This window comes from Lathamus discolor, chromosome 2, assembly GCF_037157495.1.
Source record: "Lathamus discolor isolate bLatDis1 chromosome 2, bLatDis1.hap1, whole genome shotgun sequence".
Taxonomy (NCBI): Eukaryota; Metazoa; Chordata; class Aves; order Psittaciformes; family Psittacidae; genus Lathamus; species Lathamus discolor.
Window position 1 is genome coordinate 99206555 of NC_088885.1, and position 26621 is coordinate 99233175.

Consider the following 26621-nt stretch of genomic DNA (forward strand, 5'->3'; position numbering starts at 1 on the left):
GACCTTTAACACGCCTGCTATTCAAATTAGTGCAGATCATTAATCACGCATAGCTTACATTTTATGATTCGTGTATCCTTCATTACCAACTTTCCCCCTTCACTCGCTGCCCCCCATCCCCCTCCTTTCTTTCCTTTATTCCCGGGGTTCTGCTAACGAGCACTGGGAAGGGCAGGGTTTAAACCCCTCTCCCCCCGCCTCCTTCTCGCCCCAATTTTGTTTCCGTCTCCCTTGTCGGAGCAGTTTGCGTCCCAAGTGCAAGGCGGAGCTGGAGGGGGGCAGGAGCGGGGTCGGGGAGCAGCCCCGGGCGGGAGGCTGGGACCCGGGGTGCCCGAGGAGGCGAAAGGAGAAGGGGGTCCGGGATCCCACCCTGCCCGGCCCGGCCCGGGGCGGCGGCCCCAGGGTGGGAGATAACCCGGACCCTCCGTCAAAAGTCCTCCGTGTCAATTCTACGTCATCGCACATTACGAGACAAAGAAAGAGGAGGAAAAAAAAAAAGCGCCTCCTCCACACCCTCGCTGTCTAGTACCGGGCTTCGGCACGTTAAATTGGGCTTTCCAGGCACGGGCGGAACACGCCGGTGGCACACGGGCTGGCCGCGGCTACACCGGGCTTTGGGAACACGCGGGGACACACGGACCGAACTTTGCAGACACGGCAGGAGGGGGTGTGTGGGGGGGGGGGAGGGGGGGGCTCGGGGTTTTTTTTCTTTTCCTTCTTTTTTTTTTTTTTTTTTTTTTAAGCCATATGGCAGATTGATTTGTTCGGAGGTCTTTCAACTTCCCCGGCGTGGCTGTTGAACAGTATTCCGCTTTGATCTTGATTGAGGACTTTAATGTTGTGTTGTTTCTGCGCATTTCAATAGATCCATAAATATTTTACCAGCGGAATTCGCCACCCCCTCCCCCCCCCCCCAAAAAAAAAAAAAACATAATTAGAAAAAAAAAAAAGGCTAAAAAAGGGGAAAGTTTCGCACAGAAACGCATCGGGGGCAACTCCAGCGCGCACCTTTCGCATCGGAGGTACGTGGGAACCGGGCCGGCGGTGGGCAGAAGCGCGGCCCCGTGCCCGCTCCCGCCCGGCAGCACCTCGCGCCCCAACTTTGCTCCGCGGAGACAATAGTACCGGGCGCGCTACCCTCCGCTCCGCACCGGCCCCACCATTGCGGGGAGGGGGGGGCGCGGTGGCGGAGCGGGCGGGGCGCGGCGGGGCGCGGCGTGCGGGGGGCGGTGCGCGGGGCGCGGCGGGGTCCGTCGGGCCGCCCCCCCCCCCCCCCCCCCCCCCCCGCTCCAGTGGAGCCGCTCGGCGGATCATGTGGAGCGCGCGGCCGCTCGCATGCGGCGCGTGGTTTCACCTTCAGGGCGGCGGCGGGCGGCTCGGCGCGCCCTTCCGCGGCAGCGGCCGCCGGCCAGGCGAGGAGGTGAGGGGCGGCGCGGGGCCCGCGGGAGGCGGGGGGGCTCGGTGTGTAGGTATGGGGGCAGAAGGGAAACTTCGCGGCAACCCCCCCTCCTTAGCCCCCCCCCAGGAGTAGGCGGCTGTGCCCCGGCCACCGGAGCGGCTCCAAAATGGTAACTTTGCGCTGTTTCCCTTGGAGGAGGAGGAGGATGGTTTTACTGCAGTGGTGGTGCCTGGGGGGGGGGGGGGGGGGGGGGGAAGGAAGTGTGTGTGTGGGGGGTGTTTGTGGGAGCCTTTTGGCTTTGTACGCTCCGTCAGGGGCTGTGAATGGGGGGACAACGCGGGGACTGCGATATTAATCCATTAAGAAACAAAGAACAAATTGCCTCACTTTAAAGTAAAACGCTTCGGGGAACGGAGGTGGGTGATGGGTCTTGGAGCCCCGAGTGGCCGGTTAAATTATTAAGTGGGGTTGATATTTTTTTAGCTATTTAGCCCCCCCCTCCTCCCCCCGCCGCATAGTATTGTTTGTACGATGCCCGATGTGTGGCGGTGCGTGGGTGCCCCCCCAACCCCGTGTCCCCCCTTGTTATTTATCCGCTCTCCACGAGTGGGTCCCCATCGCAGAAGTACACAGTTCATCGAGGGAAGTTGGGGGCGGGCGGACGGGGAAAACAATTATTCACATACAGACAACGAGAAGGACAATGTCTCCGCAGCGGTTATTGCCAGAAGAGGAAAAATAGCCCGTTTGGTGCGGGTAGGGTGGGGGGGCTTGATGTGTATGTTAAAAAAAGAGAGGAGGGGGGAGGAGGGAAGAAGAATAGAAATAATGCAGTTCCAGACATTTTGTGCTATAAAAGCTTTCCTCCTCCTCGTCCCTCCCTCCCTCCCCCCGCTGCTATCCCCGGTGATCATTAGCATAGCGCCCAGTCGCGATCCTGATGCGAGCGGAGCACTCGGGCAAGTTGGGGAAAGTTTGGATGGGTGAACTTCGCCGAGAGGGAGGGAGGGAGCTGGGGTGTGTGGACCGGCCGAGCGTGTATGTGTGTGTTGTATGTGTATGGGGGGGGCATGACAGCCGGCTCTTGCTCCCCCCCTAGCACCTAACCTCTGCCATTAATCGGCGGAGACAAACCCCGTGGGTTGGGTTCTTTTTTTCTTTTTTTCCCTTTTTTAAACCGAAAAGTGTGGGTTTGGAGCCGGGCCCCATTTATTAGGAGCGTTAATAAGCTCCCAGCAGCAGGCGGGGATCGTGTGGGGAATGCGCATTGTGTGTGCCCACGGCTGAGCCTTTACATTCCCCCCGCAGATACGGAGGCGCTCGGGCACTGGACGCGCAAATACCATTTTGCTCGGACTACTTTCCAAACATTAATTCTGGCCTTTATTTAATCCAGATGCAGGGTTCCCCCCCCCCCTTTTTTTTTTCCCCCCATTTACTGCCTTATTGTTGGTTTACATTTTCTGAAAAGGCGACTGGTGTAACCTGTGGAATTTGAAATGCAAATAAAAGCCTGTGGGAGTTGAGGCAGAACAAATCAGCATTTATAAAGTGAAAAAGATTTAATGTCTTTGAAACCATTGCGAGATTTATTTATTTATTTATTTTAATGCGAGCCGAATCGTGACGTCAAGTCGTTTGGGAAAGATTTTTTTTTTTTTGTTGCCGTTGTTTGATTATTTTTATTATTATTATTTTTAACGTCTGAAACGCGGGTATGCGAAGTGCTTACAGGAAAAACAGATTACAAGATTAACATCTGTTAACATGATCGTTTATCTCCAGCCAAAAATAGGTCAGTCCTTTCTTAAGGAAACACGATTGCCGGGCGCATGATTAAATAATGAAATTAGGCTGATGAGTTCATAAATTAAGACGCTGTGGCGACGTGCGGCGGCGAGGGTCCGTCCTGTGGCAAAAATAATGGCATTGGGGGTCTGCCGGCGAGCGCTGCCAGGGGTCAAAGTCCCTTTTTGGGGAGAGCTGCAACTCTTCCTCCTCCCCCTCCCTGTCCCCCCCCCCCCCCCCCCATCGCCGGTCGCCCCCCTCGTACCCCCGCCCAGGGAGCCGAACTCTTTTCCTTGAGAGCGGAGAAGTTTCCTCGGCGGGGAGTGCCGCGGGGGGTGCTGTGGATGGAGGGGGGGGACGGAGGGTCGGACGGGCCGCGGAGCTGAGCCCCCGCCCGCCGGCGGTCCCCGCCCCGCCGGGGCGGCCCCAGTCCGCGGGCCCGCCCCCCCGCCACCGCCCGGCCCCTCTCGGCCCTGCCCGGCCCGGCCCCGGGGTGTCGGGGCGCGGCGAGGTGGGACGGGCAGCCGCTGGGCCGGGCCGGGAGCTGCCTACTCCCATCCTGCGCCCAGCCTCATCCTTTACATCCCCTCGGAGCTTCCCTCTCGGTGGTGGGGTTGGGCTGCTTTTGGAAGTGGATGCGAAAGTGCCCTTACACAACATCTCCTCGGGCTTGGCGGTGCCATCGGGGTTGTTTTTGAGGCAGATTTAGCGACTTTCTAGAGGAAGATCAGAGCAGCTTTTCGGAACTGGGCTGCTCTGAGCTGCCTCGTCGGCGGCCGGGCCGGGGAGAGGTCCCAGAAGCCTGCCCGGCAAAGGGCCGCTGTGCTTTGGCCCGGTGCCATGGACTTTATTTCATGCTTGCTGCACTAAATGAGTTAACAGCCAAAGGGTTTTTCATTAACTCGACTTGGCAACCGTGTATTTAGTTGGCTTTGCCCCCCCCCCCCCCCCCAAACCCCAGTGCAGCATAATTCTGAGCAGAAGCTGAGTGGCATAGTGTGGATTGATGGGGGGGTTGTCTGCTTCTCAGGATGTTCTCTTTGTGCCCGCTCCCCGTGCATGGCATTTGGGTGAGTTGGTAACAGTTTCATTTTGTGAGGTGTGTGCCTCTTGATTTTTGACCATTGCTTTGCCATGGTGCATTAAGGCCCTGTGTGCCCTAGAAGGGACCCAAGCAGGGGAGATGCTGACCCTGAGTGAGGGCAGCAACTTGCTGCTTCTGCTTTATCTTCCCTGCTGCCCCACGGTGGGGTGTGTGGATGGGGCCAAGAGGGGCTGTGTGTGTATGTGTGTGCTGGGCGGCACGCTGCTGAATGCAGGGCAGGTGCACGTGTTGTTGCAAATGGGACGGTGTTTGTGTGCATGCATGCATGGCCAGAGATGGGGTACACTGCACTGCTGCACATAAGCCACATGTGTGTACCTGCAGGTCTTGCTGGAGGAGGGATTATGCATGTGCATGCCAGGATGGGGATTGAATGAGTGAACACATGTGTGAGGGCACGCGTGTGAGGCAGGGGGTGCTTCATGGGGCAGGTGTGTGTGTGTGTGCTGATACACGTGTGTGTGTGGTGTTGGGCTGTGTCCCATGGATGGGTGGAGGTGGTGGTGGGTGCTGAGTGCAACATCACGCCTGGTTCTTGAGAGAGGCCCCCCTCGGCTGCTGGTGGGCCATAAATAACTATTGCAAGAGGTTTTGGTGGGAGAGCAGTGCCAGGGAGGGGTGGTGGTAGGAGCAGAAGTTTCATGGAGGCAGGGAGTATTTTGGGGGATTAGCTCTTGTAGTTTTGTCTGCGGTGGCTGATTGGGATCAGGAGTCATCTCTTGTTCACCATCAGCGTGTCCTTCAGCTCCGTAACAGCAAACCTATGGCTGTCTGTCCTGGTCATGTGCTGCTCTGTGCAACCATCTTGTCCCAGGCCAATCAGGAGGAGTGGGCCTTGGTGGTTTTTGGAGCTCTCCTCTGGTAGAACTGGAAGCTGGAGTTGTGTAGGAGCACCTGAGATGTAATTAGTATTATGGCGCAGTTATTTTGGGAGTCATCTTTTGTTTCACAAGAGTAGCTGCCGTAGCCATCTTGAGTGAACTCTCTACGATGAAGTGGTTTGTGTGGAGTTTAGGTATCTCTAAAAATTCTGACCTGGGATTTGTTTTCAAGCCTGTAGTTCCTATAAAACTGGGTGGTGTTGAAGTGACGTCTATTAGTGATAAGTGGCCTGTGTCTACAATAGGGCATTATAACCCCTCTCTAAACTGTTAGTTTAATATGCAAAAGTAGTGCTTACAAAAGGAAAGAAAAAATCAACTAAACACCAACATCAGTGAGAATAGCATTGTCTTAAGGAGTGATCCAAAACACGTTTAAAGAGAAGAATGGTATTTGTTAGCAGGGCTCCTATCTAGGCTCAGCACAGCCTTCTAAATTGCTGTCTGTGACTAAAACATGTGAACGACTGCCGCTCTGTGCATCCTAGAAAAGAAAACAATTTACATGACTAGGGTGAAAGCTACCTGTTGTTATTTGCAAGTGACCTCGGTAACAGTATAGCTGGCTGAATGGAGCAACAGCAGTGACATTCAGCTTTTGTAGATTAAAGTTTCCCTGTGACAGTGACTAATGTCTTTGCTTTAAAAATTAGGTTTATCATATGTTTTTATAGTTGGTCATTGTATCTTGCTGTCACCAAGATGTAGTAATAGCAATTATCAGTACAAAAGTACTCATTGAAGGGGTTGAAAATGATTGTGCCATCCTTCTGAATCTTTGCTTGTTACAAGTGCAACCATCCCTCGTCTTAGCAAAGGAAGATGCTTATGTCTTAAAGCTTTATGTACGTACTTCAGAAGCAAGGATGTTGTCTTTGGTTGACTGAAAAGCAAATAGCCTTTAAAATGCACTTTGCTGTGGGTGCTTGCATGGCTGGTACCAGGCGGGTAGCCTGGAAGAATATCACTAGATGAGTGATGTACTCATCAACTCTTGAAAACCATCTGTTTATTCAGATTTGGTTTTCGAGGTCTTTATGTGCAGGTGACTTCCAACAGGTATCCACCTGTAGATACGTGTGATTCTAACTGATGAGTTCTATGTGGAGGTCCCATCTGATGGAGGCCATCTATATTTAGTATGATCCAAAACCTGTCAACTTTGAAAGGCCTCATTTCTGTGAAGACTTAAATTCATGCCAAGTACTTTCAGGACTTTTCTGAGATAACATACACTGTGCAAAATGAGCCAGTGCTTTTGTGAGACCAGTGATGAAGCCTGTAGATGTGTGCTCAAACTGGAAAGCTGGGTTTGACTATCTTGTTTCTTAAAGTCATCAAAATAGAAAGCTGAAATACAGAGTGATTGCATTTTGCAGGAAGCAACTTGTCCGAGCTTGCAAATTTTGCAAGTAAAATGTGCCTGCTAAAGTTTTTGAGGCGCAAGTATGAATTTGTAGGCACATACCTTCTGAGCCTGAATGGGCACTAGATTTCTGTGCAGAAAAAGGGAATGGACTTCCATTGTTTTTCATAGCTATGTGATGTGCCCCTGTTTGGTAAGAGTGTGTGCAGCCATCCTGTAAATTGACTTGTTGCTTGTGAGCCCAGTGCTGTCCCTTAATGAGCATGCTTGCTACTCCCACTGAGTACTGTGGGTTGCAGGAGTGTGGCTCTGGGTGGAATTACGTTTTCTCTGTGTGAGTCTGAAATCTTAACAATATTGGCAGTTAATCAGCTAAAACTTAGCTAAAACTTAACTGAAACTAAAACCAGGGTATTTTTTCTTTTTTTTTCTCCCTTTTTTTCTGAAGTCATATAGGTAATCCAGGTAATTAATCACTTCATGGCAACAAACAAAAAAGTCACATTTATTTGATTAGATATCTGCAATATAAATATTTGGATGTTGAAGCAACTTTGCTTTTTCAAAGCAGACATCTTAAATGCTGCAAATGTTTTTACACATCAGTGCAAGGATAAAGCTATTCTGACTCAGCCACTGAAGACAAAACTCTGTTTTAAGTTACTCGCTGTAACTGCACAGTAACTCTGGGTGTCATCAATACAGTACTAGGAGTTAGAACGCCTTAACATATAGCAGTATGTCTTGATTATCACTTCTGCATTAGAAGTAAAGGAGTCTTCCTTTCCTTTTCCAGCAGGAGCGATTCTAGTAAATATTATGTTAGTGAGCCCGCGTTAAAACGTACTAGTGGCTTATGGCCCAGGTAGTTAACATCGCCATGGCTTTCATTAGGATGATGACTTCATTGCGAATGTTTACTTTCATTACCTAACTGTTAGTCAGCAAATGTTGGGTCTCTTGATCTGCTGAACCTGCTTTGCTGTTTGAAGCCAGTGAGCTCTGTTTGTTTGATGTGATGGTTACTCAACATCAGTTACTCAGTTTTTGATGTTGTTTACATCTCAGTTATCTGTAGAGGCCCATCAGCATTGTAACACACTTCACGTTAGCAGTTTCTCCTTGTGTTCCTGAAACTGTATTACGGCAACAGCGCTTATGCAAATGGACTCGCGGCATTAAGCATATGTTCTAAGATTAAATTAGTGTGTGGATGGACAATGCTTGCACCTTGTAAGTTGCTGCCCAAGTATTTATTGCCTAATAAATTCTAGCAGGTATTTTATAGCAGTAGCACAAGGCTGCTGTAAGATAATTCATTTGTTTACCACTCCCGAGCTGTGAGCTAACATTGCGCATAGTGCCTGTTGCAGGGACACTGGGACAGTGGCAGTTTGCACCATGACGAAGTCTTGTGTTAATGAAGACACTGCTTTAAACTGTTTCAAGTCTTACCTCATAGAGGAACAGGGGCTTTTTACTGTGGATTCAAAACCACTTATGTTCTGATGACTACTTATTGTCCTTTTTTGCTAACCTTTCATCAAAATGATTGCTTATGGAAAAGAATTTAATTGGTATCAGCAGGATATTGCATAGCTTAACGCTTGTTCAACAAAATCCATGTTTCATTACGGGCTGTTGCAGAAGCCGTAGGCCAGGCATTGCTGTTACCTTGGGTTTACGACGACTGTGTAACTTTAGCAGAGTGACTCTGAATTTACAGGGCTGTGCATGGGGATGAATTTAGCACACAGCACTTAGCTCCTAATTAAAGCTTATAGTATTACATCCGTAATCAGGGCGCTCTTAGAATCTCTAAGAAATTACTTTTTTCTTTGTCTCCTCTTCCCCGTTTTTTCTTGCCATCTTGCTCTGTGGTGTTGGGAGCTTGCTTCTCCATGTTGGGGCCATGATATTTACGTCCCAAAGGAAATGTTTTCCAGCAGTGTACTGCAAATTGCGAAGTAGAATAATTTTTGTGGCTCCCCAAATCTTTAAGGCCAGTTTCTAAAACTATCTAGCTTTTAATCTTCTTTTCAAAGTAAAACAGAGACTACAGAGCATATGTAATTACATTTTGCAGCTATTTTTAGACTCCTGACATGTTTCATTTATAGTATAATGATAAAAACAAATACTCAGCACAGAGGCTAAGACAGGCAATTTTCAAACCAACAGCATCCGCTTCAGCTACTGTGTGTGTACTTCAGACATGTTTGCTTTAGTCTTTTTGTTCTTTTTGGTTGGGAGTGTACCGAAACTGTGTGTTTCAGTACATGGCTGGGGGGTGCAGAGAAAATGAGAGCTCTGTCAGGCAGGTCCTGTTGGGAGTGTTTGCTGAAAATCGGATCATATGTCAGTGAGTTTTAACGCGTTGCACGCACACACTCATGCTTTGCTTTTCAGGCAGGTAAATAAAGGCAGGAAGGTGAGCTGGCTTGTCACTGTTTTTACACTGCACAGAAATGCATGTGCTGGCTTATTATGAGGGATAAAGCTGAGTTAATGGAAATTTTTCCTTGTCTTTTTAAGAAAGATGGTGAGCAGTGAAGTGGCGTTAGTTTTCAGTGAAAAAAGAGAGAAAAGAAAGAGCTGGTGGAAATTGAGGTGTTTGAGTCACAATTGTAGCCTGGTTTTAAAATAATCAAGTTTATTTATTTTAAACTAGATTTGGGAAAGAAAATAGCCATGTTCTTTGTTTTTAAAGGGGAACGTGTATGCGCTCACCATATGGTAGCATTTAACCCATATTGTATGGGCTGACAACAAGTCACATTTATACTCTTGATTTATTTCAGTGTTTCAGAATGGTCTTTTTCTGCAATCTAGTACAATAAACGGTGCATTTTGGGTTGTGCAATGTAACCGTGTCTTTAGCTGTTTTGCCTCATGGTTAGAATGATACCAGGTTCACGAGTAAGCAGTTTTATTTTCTTTTTTTCCCCCTTCCAAAATAATTTCCTTAAGAAATAATCTGTGTCTGAATGTTGAAATGATTTGCGGGAAGAGTTACGAACAATAGCCAGCGACACGGTGTGTTGTAAAGGACTGCGGAGCGAGGTGTTACGGTCTCTGCTGGCTGAAACTAGAGCTGCTCCTTTGATGGTTGAGGATGTGCTTAGGAAGACTTTCTCCCCCACTCCGGCTTTAGTCTTCACACAGAGGTTGCTTGGTTGTCTATTTTAACGGATGCATTCTGGCTTCCCTTGCAGTAGATTGTGAGTCACCTGTGTTGGTGAGCTGGTACCAGTATTGGCAGCCACAAGTATGGTAAAACCATGAATCAGGCAGCTTAAGGATTGACTTAAACTATGCAATTAGGGAAACAAAGTCTTTTATTTTTGCTTTGAATTTGGAGCCCCTGGGAGTTGTATTTTTAGGCTTTCTTTCCCCCGTCGTTCCTAGCTATGCATATCTTCAGGGCTTCAGAAGACAGGGCTCTACTCAAAAGTCCCAAGGCATGTAGTAAACAGGAGTTAGCCCCATACGGTGCGTCGCGTGAGAACTCCCAAAAGTCGGTGTCACTCCTCGGTGAGGTACCAGTTGCTCACCATCTGTCTCTTAAAGTCGTTTCTTTTAACCTTGGAATGCAGAAATATTTCAATAAGGTTATTCATGTGTTTGTGTGAAGTGTCTGTAAGCGCACTGAAAAACTGCTAAGCTTCTAATTCCAACGTGGTGTTTGAATACTAATGTGTACCAATTAGGAATGGCTGACGTTGTAATTTAGAGAAGTTGAAAGGAGCATTAAACGCCACCCTTCCAACACTAAATACAGCTTTTCCTCCCGTTGTAGCTGCTTACGTGAAACCAAGGGTCTGTCTTCCAGATTGTTGTGCTAGCACGTTGATACATCCTTGGATAAGCTACCAGTCTCACGTATTATCGCGTCAGCCCCTTTGCAATATCCTGTGTATAACTGTACCTTTAGCTGATTAACACAGTGCTGTCTTGGTACTGTTTTGAATGACTCTGTGAATGCTTATTTTAAGACCATTTTTAGGAAGTGTTTTCATCACTACTGAGAAAAGCTGAACAAAATCTAAAAATACTTACTCTAATTAGATTTGCTCTGTTTGTCTCTTCTGTTTTTTTTCCCCCTTTCCCCCAGATAAATTTTACCTCTGTAATGAATGCTGTGATCTTCAATGCATAATTTATATTGACATTAATAATGATACTTGGAGGACGTTTTAATGCCAGTCTGAGAAAACATGACAATTTATGATGATAAACCTGGTCCCATTAAGTTGGAACATCTTTCAGTAGAGAGAGCTGTGACTGTTGGTGGTATGATGAAATAACCCACTTCTCCTCATTGTGGCAAGCATACTGGAGACTTCATCTTATCATGAACAGTACATACCAGGTGTCAAGTGACATGCCAGACACACAGCTTTGCTTCTGAATGACTCCTTCCAATTAGAAAGTAATGGCTTTAAGGGGATCAGCCGAGTAATCGGAGTCTCCCAGTTCTCCAGTGCCAAGAGGTGTATATTTGCAAATGTTACTTATTTATCTGCTCTTTAATTGAGTTCCAAAATTGTTGGTAACCTTGGGTGAGTGTGGTGGTGGTTGTAGGAAAATATGTGGAAATCGTAGGATTAATGGTTTAGCAGTCGGGATTAAAAACAGTCTCAGCAAATTACCCTGTTGATACTGAAGCCAGAATCTGTTAATGGGGTTACAAGCAGATTGGTTTATCAGTCATTTATTTTCTAGGTTGATTAGGGATTATAGGTTGCCATGTATTTGTATCACAAAAGTAAGCAGTGCAAAAGGAGAGGTTGGCTAATATTTCACTTAAAAGTTCCATGCACTTAAAAGGAGGGTGACTGACGCTCAGAAGAGTCTTCTAGACTGCGGGCAGCCTTTTCTCCCCAATTTCAATGCTCTGAAGTGGAAGTCTGAGGAGCATGGGTGTTGTAGTGGGCTGGCTTGACTTGTTAAAAATCTGAAGAAGGGAGTGAAAGCACTAATGTAACTTGTGAAATTCATGCAGGCCACTAAATATGAAATGTCAAAATACCTGTTGCTCTTGCTGTTATGTCTCCTATGGTTCCAGTGCAGGACAGAGAGCATTTTTGTTTAGTCATGATAATGTATATGATGTGCAGTTTGTGCAATAGACTGAAGATTTCTATGTGTCCTTGTTATAACCTGCAAACAAACTGACTTCATGTGTACCCCTGCATAACAAAAAATCTGACTGCTGCCTGTATACTGCAGGTTGTGTGTTCATCTCCAAGCTAGGCATAAAATTGCGGACCAGGGTGTCCCCTCTCAATCTTCATAGGAACACGAGAGCCACGACGGAGTCCTGTAATATCTCAATATTAACTCTTCTGCTGTCTAGCTCAGGGGGTGCTGTGGCTTTCGTGCTCCTCTTTGCTACCTTGGTGGCGTGCAGCTTGAGGTAGCCCAGTGATGTTTATTGGCTTTTAGTACTTGCCACGTGAAATGCCTTTGAAATGGCAGGTGAAGACTTCTGCAACTTTTTAGGTAGGTTTGGAGCACTGGAGAAGATTGGTAGAGAGACTTGTAACTGGTTTTGCTTCCTTGGATCTGACAGAAAATGAGGGGGGAAACAGGAAGTTTAAGAAGAGAAATGTGACCTGGTTTGAGAGAAGAATGGAAAATATTAGCTAAAAAGGAATCCATGTGGGACTGGCCGGTCCGGCAGGCTGAGGAAGGGGAAGGAAACAGAGTCCTTGAGATGTAAGAAATCAGTCTAATTCCTTACCCTTCTAAGGCCTAGGTCCTCATCTCCCCTTGCAAAAAGCTTGGCCAAGCCTCCTGCAGGCTCTGGGACTGATGTCCAGGGGTCAAGACTTGTATCATGAGACTGGAGAGGAAGACAGATGGTTATCCCCTTAATGTGGCTTCTTTGTACATGAGTTTTGTGCTCCCAGAGGACGGGAGATGGGAGAGAGAGAGGGTAACAGATGCGGTGAAGGACGAGCAGCCTAGGGCAGTGGCAGGATAGAGAAGTTTGTCCAAAGTTTGGCTTGAGTCCTCTCTCTTGCAGATCTTGCATAGACCAGAGTGCAGGTTACTCTGCAGCATATAGGGACCATTCAGTGATGCTGCTGCCTTGGTAGGATGGGGAATGCTGCCCTCCCAGTTAGTACTTGCCCTGCAGAGGAGAAAACCCCCATGACTCATTAGAGTCTCTGTCTTCTCTTGTCCCCATGGAAGAGGGCACACTTCCTCTTAAGCTAAAGTCTCTTCAATATGTAAGAAAAAGGACGAGATGATCAGAAGTGTGAGTCTGACAGCTAAGAAGATGCTAGACATGAAACAGATTTTTGTTGTTCTTACAAACCCAGTTCATCCTGCTTTGTTCAGTGTATTATACAGCGAACAGTATTTGAAGGGCTGAAATCTCAGTTTCTCATTCAAAATTGCCATGCAAAATGAAGTTTTCAGTTTGAATTTTCTCAGTAATTTTTTAAAAATAAAATATTTGTGTAGATGCAGGGGTAAGTGAATGTGGAAAAAATACATGAAAAATAATTTTGCGGAGGAGCAGGAAAAACACTCATCACAATCCTCCCTCCTTCACTTACGTGCTTTTAGGGTCTAGTGGATTTTAATGAGTGCAACTTGGGGTTCTGTCACGAGTTTTACAGCAGCTCTGAGAAGTTTATTGAAGAGCAGATACCCAGAATTACTCTCGGTGTAATTCCACCCACAAGGTTACACCTTGCGTTTGGGATAGCGGAGCTGTGCCAAGATGAGCTAGTTGACTTGTAAAGATCTCTCAGCCGTTTCACGGCTGGCATCAGCGTCAGTCTCTGCAGAGGCAGTGAAGAGCTGGTGCAGGCAGCAGCCGCTGCAAAAGCTGGGGGAGAGGGAAACGCAAGGCGTGAGGAGCTGAACACAGCCTTAAAGGAAAGGAGAATGTAACAAGACCGTGCAGAAATAAGGGGAGAGAAAATGGGTGTTCGGAAGAGCTGTGGATGTCCAGGAAGACTATTGAAGGTGAAGAATGCGTTTCCCTTGTGCCTCGGGACGCTGAGTTTCTGTAGGTGGGTGTCTTTGTTCTTTCTCTCATCAGAAATCACCATGGCAGGAATCTGCAGTTATCTGTGTTAAGGTAGTAAAATGATCGTTGCCCCTTGGTGATGCTTTTCTTCGTGAGCGGTGGGTCTGAGGTGGCGGCTGGAGCTCCCCCAGTCATTGTGTCCCTGTACAGCATCGCTGGATGTCGCTCTCTGGAATAGGTTGACATGGTCTAACTGAGGTCTTGTGTGTTTTGTTTCCTGTGGCACTGACCTGCCGGGTGGTCTGTGCCATCCCACAGCAGCACAAGAAGGAGGCAGGGATTGTGCGGAGCTGTGTAGGAGCACGGCATGGAATTACCTGGTGTTTGTCCGGTGTCTAAGACTTGCGCTCCTGCTTCATCACCAGGGGTCCTGGGACATGTTTGCATGTGTGCGAAGTAACTGAATTTTTCTTTGCTGTAGTTGTTTTAAGGGACTAAAGACTTGGTTCCCACTGCACCAGTCACTGCTTATTGTAGACGCTTCACAGATCACTGCTTGTCATAGACCCTTTTCCTGCCTCTTGTCTCCCAGGTCTGCTTTGGTCTGCAATCCCTGTTTCCCAGCTGCTGTGCGCATCTGAACTTGAGCCAGTGTCAGTGTTCACCTAAAGGTGACAGAGACTTGGGATAAGTGGGTGAATGTGGCATCCTGAGCATGAGATTTTTTGAAGGAGGAATATGAAGTGGAGCTGGTTTGCCATCAAGACGAAAATGGGAGCAATCAGAGTGTTGTGAGGTGCCAGTGAGAAGGATGGGTCTATGCCAAGCAACTGGTCTGTGGGTACAAGAGGTCTAGGAGGATAGCAGGCAGGATGCTGACAGCTGCCTAAGGCTGATTAATTTTCAGTGCTGGCAGCAAACTTCCTTAAAAAAGGAAACAAAGAAATTGCTGTGAGTGAATAGAATTTGTTAGGACTAGCTAAGTTTGTGAAAGATGCGTGTCAGCAAAACCAGCCATTAAAAAAAAAAGGCACATGGGAAGTCTGTTGTTCATCCCCCGTCTTTTCTGTGAATACTCATGAATCTGTCCTGAAAGCACATTTTCTAGACGTGACTTTCACTGCTACGACCGTAAGTCTGGTTATTTTTACAAAGAATGTGCTGTGTATAATGTTTCTGGTCTGTTAAAATGGAGTAATAACTTAAATGTTTCAAGCATTATAAGGGAGATAAAATGAGGACATGCTGCAGTTCCTTTTTCCGAGCCTCTGTAGTTTTGATCAGTTCCTTTTGTTAACAGTCATCCTCTAAATCAAACCACAACGTGATGATCAGGTAAAGGTGTGTGAGAACATGGTAGGCATCTGCTTTTATCTGACACAAAGTCAGCGGTTTAGGCTTACAGTAGATTACGATTTATCAGGACAGTATAATTATAGCTGTTGTCATATGGTGGCACCCAGTAGCAATGGTGATCTGTTATTCTTGTTCTGGGATGTGTACAAACACATAGTAAGAATCAGTCTCAGGACTTGATTGTATCTTCTCTGTGTACATGTGGTTGTATGGATCCATTAATGGGTCATTAAAATTCTTCAAAGCATATCTGCTGTCAAATTAAATACTAATAAATGTCTGTTAATTACCACAGCCCTCTTCACAATAAGTTATTAGAATTGAATTTACAGTGCATTTTACTAGAGCAGGGGCGAAGCCAACTTCAGTGTTTGATCCTCAGCTGGCATTTGAATGTGTATCCACAATAGGAGGCAAAAATTTGGCAACAGTTTCCCTGGTACTGAAGGCTGCCTGTGTGTTTGACGCTGTGGAATTACTTCCTGCCCTTCTCCAAACTTGGTTGGTTTCTGTGTGAGGACCAGTCCTGTCCCAGGCTTGTAGGAAAACAGCACCATGGGGCTCTGCTTCTGCATCGCTCTGTGGGTGTCTGGAAATGTGGTCAGTGCCAAAGTATTTGGGTCATCGCAGAAATTAACCTGCCAGCTACATGGAAAAATGAGGGTGGTTCATCTTTATGTTAGCCCCCTTTGTATCTCTTACAGAGGGGTAGTAGTGAAAAGATGACGGTGAAAAGTCACATGAGAGATGGGAGCAGACAAGGAGGAAGAATGCTTGGCATGCCATGTAGCATGAGTGCGTTCATATGAGTACAGTGCTTGCCTGTGGGGTAAAGTATTGTTTATGCAGTTTTCCTTCTCTGCAAAGACACTCTACTTTTGCAAACAGCAGTAGAATTTTTTTGGTTTTGGTACTTCAGCGTAAGAGTTGTGCGGCATAGTAAATATGCACAAAGCTCACATTCATGTATGTACTGAGCAGTAAAGCTGGGGTTAAACTGGTGCCATATCCCATGGACGCGTAAATGGCTTCGTAATTTCTTCTAGATACTGGTCAGAAAATTGTACAGATTCTTGTGCCAACGTGACCCTAGAGACTGAGCTTTGCTCACTCACTCTGCATTTCATTGGTGTTTCTCCACTGATTTCAGTTACGTTAATTTAAACTTGTATCAGCATACGCGAGACTGGAGGTTAGCATTCAGTGTGCTAAATATGCACTGTGGCATAGAAAGTGTAGCAGGATGGCATGGGACTGAGCCAGCAGAAGGAGAGATGCTTATGGTATGTATCTTGTGCCTCTGCGTACTTCAGCCTTGTACTCCCGGTGTCATATTTAGCCCTGATACAGGTAGGTACAGCTTGCGCTGGGGTCATTCCTACCTTGAAGTCATGGTCATTTATCTTATAAATGACCTATCGGGTCATTTATCTTATTATTTGACTGCTTTTCACTGTAACCCATGCTGCCTTGTAGATTAGTGATGAATTCATGGCTTGTAGGTAGTCATGTCTGTTCCTGTGCATGTGCACACATACTTTACTACAAAATAAAACCTTCAGAGCCCTCACTGAATAATCTTTCTTGGCATCAGTGAGCACTTTTTACTCATTTGAGAAGTCTTGCTGACTTCAGAGGCACTTTCTTGTGAGTAAGAGTTTGCCAGTGTTAGCAGTGGTTACCCAGCCTGGTCCCATAGGGTGGTGTTATGACTCAGCCATCCTACCCTTGGCGTTGTCCGGACACACACATGCACACATGCAGGCACACACACAAAAAGCCAGGAGTATTACTAGGCCAGGACTTGAAAAATGTGAAATTGTTGGTTTCACTTCTGTTATTGATGCTGGACATCTGTTTAAAACCAGGCAAACAGAATACCTGCAACCTTGGAAATACAGGTGCCTCCTCGGCCAAGCATGATGATGATGTAGAATGCTTTGTGTGTATAGCAGCATGCTGTGGTGCACTTCTGGCTCCTTGCCTCCTCCTCGGCATCATAGGCTGGATTCTCCTCAACTCTTTGCCATCAGTTCTTGCTAATGTGGAGATTTCAGGGGTGCAGGTCAGGCCAAGTTGGTCCTCTGTGTATACAGGACAACACACCTGCATGCTGTGTGAATATATTTGTTTATAGTACAGGTTGGCTGTTAAGAGAAAATGGTACATGACTTATTAGATAATGGGAAAACAAAGGCGATATTGTCATGATTACAACCTTAGAAACAGAGATGGCTGTCTGTAATTCCTGAAATATGACAGAAGATGGGTAGCTAAATAATGTACTAGCTCACTAGAGTGAGAGTAAGTGTAGGATAAAGTCAATGCCAAAGGTAAGAATGTAATTTAATATACTAACTTCAGAATCCTGTAGTTGTTCAGTATTTCTGCTTATCTTTCAAAAAAGCAAAATATTTCCTTTTTTTTCCCTTCCCCTCCTTCCAGTTTTGCAGAAGTAGGTTGTTTGTAGTCCTCTATAGTTTTGAGGTTATACATTAGCAAGCATCATACTATTAACCCTTCCAAGTCAGTGTTGATTTTTTTGGGGTAATATAAACAGAGTATATGCTTATACATGTGGAAACAAAAGTCACAGATTTATTTTAAAGCTATAAAGGTTGGCAAGAACCAGAGTGTACCCTAAGGCATTATTACATTGCCAGTTGGGATTTGAGCTTTTATACAAGTAAATTTTATTGTCTAGGTTAAAAGCCAAATTCGTTGAACCAAATTAATCTCTGCTTCATTTCCAGTGTTGGCAGAGTTTCACCAGGGACAAACATAGCTGTTTGGTTAAAGATTAAAGGATTATTTTTGGTTTGATATTTTTAAACTAATATTAGCATGAGCCCGAAATTAAATAGGTTTTGAAGTTTTGGCATGGGGTTGCCATGCTGCCAGTAATAAAACTGATCTTTCTTTATTTCTTCATTTATTTAATCAACATACTTGCCATGAGTACAGAGCTTGTAATGTGATGCTTGTTCTTGGTCTGGCAAGCTGATCTGTATAGGCAGATGCTAGTGGCCACTTGGAAACCTATTGAACTGTCTGCAGAGATTTGCTCATGGGGGTCAGTCTTTACAACTGGGGGTTTAGTTTTAGAGGCAATTAACAATTCACTGTTGCCTAATTTTAGAGCTCAAATAATTGCTTTGCTTACTCAAGAGGACAAACAGTGCTTCTCTTTGAAACATTCCTAGCTAGGGTGTAAAACCAGATAATTTACATTAAATGGCTGGAGAAACAGTTTGTCAACTGCATGAAACCCCTATATTTATGTATCAGTGTAACCCAACCATTAGTTTATGGATTCAGAGTCCTCCTCAAGTGTCACAAATGCACAGAGCCCCCGAGCCCTAGATTTAGCACTTGATGCCCAGGTGTAGTGTTCAGATCTATGAAGTGTCTGAACCCTTACAGCTCCCCACTGGTTGTGTTTTTCAAGATGTTCAGGCGCTTGGTACCCTGCCCAGGTCAGCTGTAATCTGTGCTCGGTGAGAAGGGTCTCAGGCAGCCCAAATGATAGCATTGCAGTTATCCTAAGGGACACTATCATCTTCAGGATGACTTAAAAGCCTAGCTGGGCATATAACGCAGTAATAGTGTGCAGGATAGCCCTGCTGCTGCTGCAGGTCAGAGGCTAGGATCCCTGCTGATGCTTCCACTCAGATGCCTGCAGGATGGCAGAGTGCAGAGTTGGGAACTGGAGGAGCAAGCAAGAGCATTTGTTCCTGTGGAGTTTTCTAAAAGCAATGAGGAGAAGGTGTAAAATGTTTAGGGGAGCTAAAATGCCGACTTTACTAAATGAAGGAATTTAATGAATGTAGTGCTGACATACCATGGGTGAGATCTTCTTGCCCCGTTGCTCCACATGCCCTGTTCCGACAGCAGGAGCGGTTGAGCAGGGAAGTGCATCGGTGCTCCCCTCTTTGAGTTTTCATGCTGTAACCCCTATACGGATGTCTTTTGGCCAAAAACTTCCCTCAGGCATCACTTCAGGAAGCATGTTTTGACACTGCCTGCTTGCATATGCGCTTAGAGGGAGTCACTGCAGGTGTCACTGCAAAAAAGAGTCTTCTCTAGTGTATGGTTGGAAGGCTCCAAGGCAAAGAAGTCAGAATTACTTTTTCTTAAAATTAACTTAACTCTTCCTCTTGAAACAGCATAGATGTTACAGAATTGTGTATCAGCAATGGTTTTTTCTGGGGGGAGGTGATTAGTTTTCATATGAAAAGTTTGTTTTAGAAGGGTCCTGGTGAAGGACATAATATTGCAAGTTTAAAAGGTTTAGGGTGAAGCAAAATGTTATTTTAACTTTTCCAAGGAAGTGCTCATGGCAGTGTCAGGTAACATTTTACCCCAGACTTGCTGCTTTGTTCTAAATAACCAGTTTTACTACTTGTAAAGCCCCAGTAGGGATGTGTGAATATTAAACTCGTAAGCAAAACTGATGTATTCATTGGACCCTGTTGTCACTGTCTGGAGATGTGTATGGATATGGTATGTTCTCCATTGAGTATAAGGAGAACTTTCAGGCTTTGAAAGCAAAGTTCAAATTCCAAGGTCAAAGAGTGAAAAATACCCCCCCCCCCTTACCCAGGCAAAAGTAGAGGTGTGGGGTGCTTTTTGTTCTTTATTCTCAGCACAGCAGTGCATGCAGTTGGGCATGGAGATGGTACTTCACTGTGGCTGTTGGTGGAGAGGTGACCTTAACAGCAGTCCTGGGACAGGTTGCTTCCTCAGCCTGCTGTAGCCCTTCTTTCAGGAAAGGGTTGGTATGGAATGGCTGAATCAGCACTGGAGAGGTGTGGTTTGGGGTTTTTGGGGTTGTTTTAGTTTTTTATCCACACACTTTGTTTTTTGTACTTTTTTTTTTTTTGTTGTTGTGGCACTGGTAGATGTGAAGACCAGGTCTGAGAGACCTCATTAGCACACTAGATATCCTGTGCAACTTTGCAAGGGTGAGGAGGAAGGGATTTGGTTGGGGTGTATCAATTGGCGAGTATGCTAAAATGTGATAAGGCTGAGTTGGTGCAATCACCAGGGTGCAGTCAGATTCAGTCATCCTGTGCTTAGTTATTCTTCCTGTGGTTACTGACCAGTGAGCCATCCTGTAATGTAGCAGGTGCCTGCATTTTGAGCTAGTTATATGGTTCCTGATCTTACTGATTTAATAATCTGGAGAGGTTTTGCAGCAGAACAAAAAGAGTTTGCATACTTCTTCAGATTAACGAGATCCATCTCTTTAAACAGGGGATTAAGATGTAATTATTCTGTATTTATATAACAGTCACTTGTGGTTGTGTATGCTAGGGTAGCTTATATAAACTTTTCTTTAGGGTTGTTTCTTGTTGCTTCATTTTCAAAAGCTAGTAGGTGAATGAGAAGTTGTCGTATGATACGACCAAACTTCTTTTTTCTCTGTACATAGGATGTAACCATTGCAGTGCTGCAAACTGAAATGAATCACAGGGAGGTTGTGAGTGCTCCATCCCTGGCGGTGTTCAAGGCCAGGTTGGATGAAGCCTTGTGTGGGATGGTTTAGTGTGAGGTGTCCCTGTCCATGGCAGGGGGGTTGGAACTAGATGATCTTGAGGTCCTTTCCAACCCTAACTATTCTATGATTCTGTGAAATCACTGTTTGCTTTATGCTGACCCAACAACACAGAAGTTGTGCCTCCTACTGGTGTGCCTCATGCTGTGTGGGTCTCTTACCCCTCCTTTCTGGCCCAATGGGTAAGGCTTCTTGAGCAGCCAAATTCCATAAAAAAGAGACTCTGTCCCTTGTGGTGTGGTGTCTTCATTTGTCACAGTGGGTATGCGGTGGAGAGCAGAGCCCTGGTGAAGGGGCAGAGGAAGTGGAGGTGGGGAGATGGGGGCCTTCATGCTGCAGCTACGGGGGGAGCAGGGGTATGATGTGGAGGTGGTGGTTCACCTGCACTGGAAGCATTGAGATGTTTGAGTTAGGGTGTGCTTTGAAGTCCTCTGGTGGAAAGACTGCCTTCTCACCCTCCGTCTTTGCTTTTAGGTGGTAGTGTTCTTCTACCTCCACTTTACCAGAAGTGTAGGTTAAGCTGCCATGCTTTACAGGAAGAAAATATTTCCTGTGGCAAGCAGAAATTGCATACAGAAACCCATGTTTGATTTCTCAATTCCGAGTCTCTGTTCTTTCAGAAGAAAAGGTTTGCACTTTTTGTTCCACTTGTTAAGTTTTAAAGGAAAAGATTGAGACTGTGCTATTCAAGGTAATGTAAAATATTAGCTAATTATCCTAGCCAGCAGAGAAGAACTGAGGGATTTGGGAGGTGGAAAGGAAGAGGAGGCAAAGATACTTGTCGAATTAAAAGTAGTGGTGCAGTGAAGTTAAGGACCCTTTAACGTTTTTGTGCCAAAGCTCAGACAGCAGTTTCATTTCAACTGCTGATTGACGCCATTATTGCCCCTGTTGCAGCATCTGAGTTAACTGCGAGGAAGTACCTGAGTGAGTATCTCCTGATTGCTTATGATGTCTTGGTGACTTCATGCAGTGGGGCCTGAACGTGCATAGCTCCCTTTGCTTTCCTCCCATCTTCGATTAAAACTGTTACTGCCTCTTCTTGGTAGATGGAAGTACATCTCTGGAAGTCAAATGCTAGCATCTAATCTTCACTTAAAAGTGTAGGCAGCCTACCTACCTTGGGCTTGTAAAAATTGCAACCCCAGCGGGTTTCTTTGGGTTTCCTCCTCTTTCCGTTCATCCTTCAGCACTTGAAACTAGCCTGTTTGAATCTTAAGCGTGAAATTTTAGTTGCTAAATAAAACTTCAGTTATTCATGTAAATTATGAGGGAAGCAGTAACAGCTTTGTGTTTCTTACTGTTCTGGTTATGCCTGCTAGGAAACTTCAAGGAAATATATGGAGCTGTCAGGGATGTAAAAGCAGGAGAGTCTTGTTCTTGAAGAGAAGAGTCTTGGATGGCTGATGAAATCGCAGCCCTTGGGTGCTGCAGAGGAGTAAATTGAAGTCATTATGACATTATGGCAGAGAGTGCCTGATCTGCCAAACTGTCAGCATTTGATGGACGTGGTATCTACCGACATGATGTTGCATGAGTGCCAGCCAGTTTTTCTTTCTGTCAGCACAGTGTTGATACTGCCAAGTGCCTGTTATTCCCTCAAACTACTGCACGTGTAAAAAAAGCTGCTGATCAATACTACAAATGGGCAATTTATGTTGGGTGATCATCAAACGTGTATTGATCCGTCTTTTGGTTATGGGTGGGTAACATTAGGAAATCAGTGATGGAGAGGGTTGAAGTATTGGTAACAGATAATTTTTCTAAATTAAACCGTAAACATTCGCAGTACTTAATAACTTGCAAGATATAAATAGTTTCCTGACAGCTTTCCAGCATGAGTTTCGTTTGGGAGCTGACTCACACCCTAAAATTGAGGAGAAAAATCAATGAAAGTATCAGAAAGTGACTTCTTTTTCTTTTCTTTTCAGTGTTTGGTGTGCTTTTTCTGGTGTGTGTTTAACATAGCACAAAATGAGCATCCCAAGGAAGCACTTTTGCCACCCTGCTATGACTAAATGCCTACAAAGTGAGTCTGGAAGCAGGTTCTGAAAGTGGAGATGCAGCAGAAACAAAGGCAAAAGTTGAAAGAGTAAACCCTGACGTTATGCAAGATAGCAGATGAGAAATGATTCAATAATGTCTACAAGCACTCATACAAGGGGAAAAAAAGGTCCAGATTCCCACTTAATAGTATTGATTGTACATTTGAAAAGTGAATTGCAGCTTATTGCATCCAAGTTGTAGAGAATGCTATCTGCAGATACAGGGAGAGGTACAACAGGGAGGGTTTTGCTATGTGCTTAGACAACAAAGTAATACAGGAAGGATTAAAGGACTTCTTAGGTGAAGTCATCCTCTATTTAATGCTTATTGAGAAAGCCCTGCATCTTGTAATGTTGGCTGAATGTATTTTGGAGGGTTAAGGATATTTCTGCCACTGTGTGAGTGATTATTAAGATCAAAGCTCCAGCCTTCTGTTGGCATCTTCTCATACAATTCTTTGAAAAGGTGTGTGCTTTTTATTTTACTGTGTCATAATTTCTAGGGTTTTGGGTTTGGCTTTTTGCGTGTTTGTGTGATAGTTTATCATCTCAAGAACAATGCACAAATCAGTCATTCAGACAAAAACTCTAAAATCTGGATGACCTAATTATACATTTCTAAATTTGCACTCCTCTGTCCTGGTATTAAGTATTCCCTTACTCAGAAGAGCTGAGTACTTAGAAATCCCATTGCAGTCAACGGGAATTGCAGTAATAAGCACGTTGAAAAGCAAGCTGTCCTTGTTAAGCCCTTAAACATGATGGTTTATAGAGATACCTGAGACTTAAAAAGTGTTTGCTTAAATTAGTAACCTAGTTAGTATCTCTAGAGCCAATTAACTGTTTGGAAAATATCTGCACATCATTTGGGAAATTTCAGGTTGCATTTAAAATAATTTTAAATGATTTTAAATATTTAAAATAATTTTAAATGATTTTAAATATTGTGGGGTTTTTGGCTTAGAATTTGATCAAGTGTTTGAAGTACTACTGTCTTGTAATAAATTTTGAAGTTTCACACTGAAATCTCTGATTTCACTTTCTGTTAAACCTATTGTGATGTGACTCTGCTCACACTTCATAGGTCTGAGTGGCTTTGAGGAAAAGAGTAGCCCCACTGGATTTAATCAGATTATTTCTGTGTGTAAAGTTACTCAGTTGCGTAAGTGTTTGCAGAATTTGTGCTTGTGTAAAGTTTCAGTTAATGACTTAAGTTTCTTTTTGCTCTGTCTTTAATAACTTGGTTTTATTTTAAAGATGCCTGAAAAGTGTATTTACAGTGCAGCGCCCTCTCTGCATTTGGGCTCAGAAAGGAAAATAATTTTAGGTGAACTTCTGTTCCTGTAGAAGAAAAAAAAGTAATGTGGAAATGAAATGGATTTTGGTTTTATGCGTGTTTTGTCAGTGGTACAATGGATTCATTCATAAGCCTTTAGTAAGATGTATTTTGATATTTTTTCTCTCATTGTAAAATGTAGGTATGAGTTTTCCTGGAGAATAACAACACAAAAGCCTTAATTTAGTGTTATAATTATGAAATGCTGACTTTACCATTCAGAGCAGTTGAATAGTTTTATGTAGAACAAGGAGACAGATGAGGCTTTCTCTGATGCAGGCCACTTTAGGACACTATAAATTATGTGCATCAGATATTTTTATTCAGGCAGTACGCAACAAAACCTGGAAATGCTAAGACTACATATTTTAGGGAAGTAGATTTGTAAACTATCAGTTTTAAATAGATCCTGTAACAGTGCCAATATAGTGTGTTATAGGCCATTTTGGGTAATACCTAGAAATTTAATGGTTACAGATACTTTCTGGCTTGTTCTGTAGACAAAATAGAATGTTTTCAAAGTAGCATTTAAAGCATAATGAACCCCCATGCACTTAAGGTGGACCAGAAACTTTTTCTAGTACTTCCTTCAGAAACCTCACTCTGTAACCTCCCTCCCTCTCTCATTTTTCTTCTATTCCCTCCCCCCTTTCCTCAAGAGATTTTTTTTTTTTTTTCCTGCCTTTCTGGGTATGCATTTGTGAGTACTTATCGCTAAATTATCTGGTTAACCCTTATACAAGAAGGCAGAGGAGGAGACTTGCAAAAAGCACAGCTGAAGTTTTCAAAGGAACCTCCAAAATAACATGCATAAGTTTCTTTCACTACTTTAAAAGTTGCAGTTTACACCTCTTTCTTTGTCTATATTGCTTGTCTGTGCCCATGCAACTCCATAAAATATTGTAAAACTGGCTTGGTATCTCTTTCAAGTGAAGTGTAGATATTGAGAAAAAGTTGCTTTAGGCTCAAAGTATTTTACCGATATTCTACATTGAACTTACATTCAAAACTATTGCCTCTAATAGTTTGTGGAATTGTGCTTGAGTGAAAAGAGGAGTCTTCATGTGGCTGAGTGCCAGAATGAGGTGACCTCTGAAAAGATATTTTATCTGTGGGACTCGCTGTACCAAGGTATTACCACAGTAAAACCTCGCAGCGCAGGGTGACTAATGGAGAGGTTATAGCATACAGCTTATGGCTTAAGAGGGCTACTCAAAGTCTGAAGTCAAGAAGACACCTTTTCAGAAGAGCGTGCTGTTGCCTGCTTCTGAATGACTTTGTGCCTTCTGAAGTTGGGGCATTGGTCTCATCTCTCTGGCTGTTCTTACAATGAAGTGATGGCACTGGTCTTAGAAAAAATATTTTTTCTCCCTGTGAGTCACTGCTATGGTGACTTAGATTTTAAGGAAATAAGGAAATGTCCTCATTGTGCATGCTCTGTTATCTTTGTACCAAATACGAACAGTGTTCATCATAAAATGGCTTTTTATTCTAATAAGAGAGGGGTGGGGGGAATAGTACAGTGATTAAGCTCTAGGTCAGATGAAATAAAGCCACAGAGTTCTTGCAGTGTCACCAAAACTACACTAGCTTGTATGAGCTGGTGACCTGCTGGCACTTGCCCTTGATTATCTTCTTTTGTGCAAGAGACTACAGTTCATACTAGAAACGAACACTGTAGAGTTAGGAAAGCAACACGCTGCTTTGCTCTGCAACTTACATCTTCTGTGCTTCACTGAAGAATAGCTTTATTAAACCAGCCACTGCTTGCCAATCCCCTCCTCTCCAGCAAGACCAAATCTGATACTTTTAAAATGCATTTTTCTTTCCCTCAGTGCTGAAACAAGCAGAAGCAGGCAGACTTGCTGTATGTTGCTTCTCTATTCATGGAAAAGATGAATTCAGAACTATCAAGCCAGTTTCCTGTTTAAATTGCTGGATTTTTTGTTGCCTAGAACTGGAATTCAGATGAAGCAAGAACCGACTATTTCTCTCTGACCTTGACATATGTTGCTTTTCTTGGCTGGCTGAAAAAATGTTAGAACAAACTTCATGTAAGGCACTTAAGAGAGTAATTAAAACCCTGCCTGTAGTTCTTCAGTTGTTGGTTGCATTTCTGTAATAAGTAATTCAAATAATTATAAATAATCATAACACTCAAAAAAAATCTTTTATGGGCTCTAGAAACTGATGGGTGAAGAACTGTGATTTTTGTGCATGTTTGATTGATACTTGATAATTGTGGAGCCTCTCCCTAGAAAGATTTTGTTGTGCTGAATGAAGGAGACCAACTTTTGGCTTCAGCCATTGTTCTGTAAGGTATTTAAGTGAGGATTGCCTTCAGTGCTCGGCAGTTGCATTTCTTCCTTTAGGGCTTTCACCAGTGGAGAACAAGAGCAATAATGTGGAGATAACTTAATTACAAAATGCGTAGATGTTGTTACACTTATTTAGTCAATAGGCCGGAGACATGAGAATATGAACCTGTGAAGCAGTAAGAATTCTTCTAATAAAGAAGTGTTTACAAATGAAGCAGCTTTTAAGTTGGATATTTCTGCGCTGTGTTGGAAGATACGTTGTGGTTTCATGCCTTGGAGTTTAGTATGTTTATGTCAAAGGGCTATCAGAGTAGTTTTAAATATTTTTGGGTTGCAAATCCCGTATAAGGAAATGTAAGGTGATACGGGCTGTTCCTTCAGTTGCTTTCCAGTTACTTAATGTATACGCAAACATAGTTCCCTTCAGCTTTGTGAGAAATACCAGTATAATAATATCAGTGTGAAATGCGAGTTTTTCT

General features: G+C 44.5%; 1 protein-coding gene and 1 long non-coding RNA gene across 6 annotated transcripts in view; one reads left to right on the plus strand and one right to left on the minus strand.

Moving 5' to 3' along the window:
- The first annotated feature begins 550 nt into the window (after positions 1–550).
- Positions 551–26621, plus strand: part of ZNF516 (zinc finger protein 516) — a 128627-nt gene continuing 102556 nt past the window's right edge. For 2 of the 5 annotated variants that reach the window (XM_065667872.1, XM_065667868.1), the window contains exon 1: positions 1338–1420. The gene's annotated coding sequence lies outside the window, so the exon portion shown is untranslated. Of the gene's footprint in view, positions 668–1337; positions 1421–1450; positions 1569–2285; positions 2359–26621 lie in introns of those variants that run through there. The other 3 variants (XM_065667870.1, XM_065667869.1, XM_065667871.1) reach the window with 3 other exon arrangements.
- Positions 2970–3600, minus strand: LOC136009326 (uncharacterized). The gene is made up of 2 exons (XR_010610498.1): positions 3453–3600; positions 2970–3308 (listed from the first exon to the last, which is right to left on the minus strand). It is a non-coding gene; the product is annotated as an uncharacterized LOC136009326 (long non-coding RNA).